Raw genomic sequence first — 3,598 nt, forward strand, 5'->3', positions numbered from 1 at the left:
CCCTGCCAATGCAACATAGTGCCCCAGGGCACCTCAGCACACATAGCTGTATTAGGTAGAATTATTAGTGTATTAGCTCTATTAGTTAGAATTAATTAGAACCATAGCTGTGTTAGAATTCTTTGATTGAAAGTAACAGCAATCTAAGTGACCAGAAGTCATAAAGGGAAAAGGAAGATTATTTTAAGGATACAAGGTACGGGGAGATTATCAGAACCTGGGATGGACAGAAGGGGTCTGCCCCCTCACTTCTGCCTCTCTAGTCCACATACAGGCTGGCCACTCTCCAGCTTTACTGTTGCAAATAGCTCTGACGACAGGGAGAGGCTATCGCAATTCCAAATTCCCAGAGGTGACACTCTGACCCGGGTTGGGTCCACTGATACGGTCAAATACATTGTGTAAGAGGAATGGTGTCTTAAGAGTATAATTGTTGGCATGGGGTGGGGGCAGGGGGCGGTGTCCAATCCCTCAAAGTGCTAATGCAGTCACTAAAGTTACAATAGGAGGGAACACCCAAGGTGGGGCAGGTATGGAAGAGACATATTCCTGCCTATTCCCAGAATCCTGACTTCTCCCTGGCTCTCACTCTCCCTAGCAGTTTAGTTTTGTTTTGTTTTGTTTTGAGACAAGGTGTCACTCCGTCACCCAGGCTGGAGTGCAGTGGCATGACCACAGCTCACTGCAGCATCAGCCTCCTGGGTTCAAGCCATTCTCCCACCTCAGCCTCTGGCGTAGCTGAGACTACAGGCATGCAACACCATGTCTGGCTAATTTTTGTTTTGTTTCGTAGAGACAAGAGTTTGGCCACATTGCCCAGGCTGGTCTCGAACTCCTGCGCTCAAGCCATCTGCCCGCCTCGTTCTGTCCTCTTGGTCACTTATCTACACTGCAGTGTGATTCTTTCTCCAGGCTCTGTTCTCACTTGTCTTCCTTGTCAGGAATACAGAGAACGGAGTTCAGCTCCAATCACTGGCAGATCACGTTCTAAGATTAGACTTGAGCAAATCCATTTACCCAAATACTGCTCTTAAAGGCTTCTGCCCTATGAGCTTACAAGACAAGCTCTAAGTTAATGTCATTTTTAGTTATCACTTAGTGATACTGAAAGTGAATTGGGACAAGGGATGCTTGATGGGGTAGTGTGGAAGGGCTCTGTGAAGAAGGTAGAGGGCGCTAAAGACAAACTTAATCCTTCTTGCTGGTTTACCTACGGGCCAGCTCAGTGCATTTCACATTTCTTCAGTTCAGCTAGTAAGCACTTGCTAAGTGTCTTTGTGCCAGGTCGGATATATACGTAATTATAGATGAACATAGACAAGTAATTTCTAGAATACTAAAGAAGAGCTATGCCAAGGCATCCCAGAGAAGGGCCACTTAACCCAACCCAAGAATTTAGGGAATGCTTCCTGGAGAAGAAAGGCCTAAACAGGCGTAAGAAGTAAGAAAGATCTAGCCAGGCAAAGGAAGTTGGAAAGTGTGTTCCCGGAGAAAGAATAACATGGAAGTCTCTGCTCCACAATGCGTAGGGCCTGAGTTTAGAATCCTCAAACTGCTGGGGGTGACTTATATGGCTGGGAGCTGGTATCATCTGCAAGCTCCTTCCCTCACTAGTCTGATGTCTGGGCTGAAATTACTCAGAAGCTGGACTCAGCAGTGACTGTCAACTGGAGCACACAGGAGTTTGGGTTTTCTTGCAGCATGAGGATAGTTAGGCCTCTTATTAGTCATCTTTATACAGCTTTATCCATCACCAGACAGTAAGCACCATGAAGGTAGAGTGTGTTTGTTGTTTATTTCATCCCCAGCACCTCGCATAGAGCTTGTTACATAACAGGTGTTGAAAAAATCTTTGTTAAATGAGTCAAGGAATGAATGGAGGGGGACGGAAGGTTAAGATGGTTCACATGTGCAGGCCTCAGTTTTCTTACAGATGTGGGAGGTAAGGTCTCCCTCTGAGAATTAGAGGAGGTGGATGTTGAGAAGGTCCTGGCAGAGGGGTCAAAATTTTGGAAAGTCACTGTGGGGTGGACAGAATAAGATGGCAATACCATCAGTCTACGTGATCACAGGACTTTCTCTAGCAGTGTCTTCTGCCTGGGTGAACAGATATGGCAGTTTCTTTTTTAAATTTTAAACAGGGTCTTGCTCTTGTCCAGGCTGGAGTACAGTTGTACAATCATAACTCATTGCAGCGTCAGCCTCCTAGGCTTAAGCAATCCTCCCAAGAGATGGCTGTTTTTTGTGATGACTAAGGGGATGGGTGTTACTCCAAGTGTAGACACAGGTTTAGGGATGCAAAGGAATCTCAGAGTGCTTAAGAAAGAGTGGTCCAGTGAGAGCAACTAGGGGACCAGCTTCCTAGGAAAGTAAGTGAGGATGCTGGTGGGAAGTGGAGGGACGAAGGGACTGACTGGAGGTCAGGTCCAAGGCTGGCGGTGACTAAAGGAAGGGGGCAGCTGGAAGGTTGTGGTCAGAAGGTGGAATATTGGAATTTCAGATTTCTTAAGTGTGTCAAATTCAGGTCATGACAAATTTCAGGGTGCAGCAATGGTGTGGGTAGCTGAAGAGCAAGTTTCAATAAGGCTCAAGGCAGGGTAGCTATTTGTGTGCTTCCTGGGAAGCTGTCAGCGGATGAGAGGGACTCTGGGTATGAGTTTGGGTGTTTTTCGTGAGCCACCGTGTCTCTCTTCCCAACAGAAGTCTGATTTAGTGGAAATAGACTTTTTAGGATTTTTCTAGTGCAATAATCAAATCTCTGAAAAGTGGCTTACGATGAAAACGCTGCTTAGTCAAAATAGCATCCGCATGTCTTTGATGCTTTAATCATGCTATCCAGAGTTCCTTAATACCAGTGGTAATGAGGTGGGTGCAGGGAGCAGTTATCTGTGGTGAAGAAGCTTAATTGGGTGAGGGATATCCATGTGCCAAGATGAAAGACCATTTGTGGAACATTATAGCTATATAATTCATACAGAACATTTATAAAGCATTATAGTTCCACGGAGTATTGGTGTCCAGAAACTAGTAATCACAGACACTTCTATAACATTTCCACCATGCCAGGTGCTGCATTGAGGGTTTTACAAATACGAACTGACTTCATCCTCCCAACAGCCCTTTGACAAAGATACTATCATTATCATTATCTTCATTTTACAGATGAGACAACTGAGGCCCAGAGAAGTCAAATCACTTGCCCACAAGTCGTACACTTAGCAAATGGCAGAGCCAGGATTTGATCACACGTAAATCCTGCACATACTGGAGGGAGGCAGTTCACCCTTCTGATAAGGAAATAGAGGGTAATAGTCACCTAATCAAGGCTAATAAGTAGTGGAGCTGGAGTCTGACATCCATGGCTGTCTGAGACCCTAATCTCCAAGTCAGGGTGGTTCATTTGCCCAGATGACAACCTTCAGTTGTGAAAATGATCTCTGGCCTTTGCAGTCTTCCCTGGTGGAAAGAAAGCTTCAGAAAACCTTACTGGTGACAGGAAGCAGTTGCTCAATACATGTTTGTGAAATAAACAAATGAGTAACGATTGCCACACTCCTGGTGTCACAGTTGGCCAGCAGGACACATTTTACAGTTGAGT

The sequence above is a fragment of the Macaca nemestrina genome, chromosome 10 (genome assembly GCF_043159975.1).
Source record: "Macaca nemestrina isolate mMacNem1 chromosome 10, mMacNem.hap1, whole genome shotgun sequence".
In the NCBI taxonomy this organism is placed as follows: domain Eukaryota; kingdom Metazoa; phylum Chordata; class Mammalia; order Primates; family Cercopithecidae; genus Macaca; species Macaca nemestrina.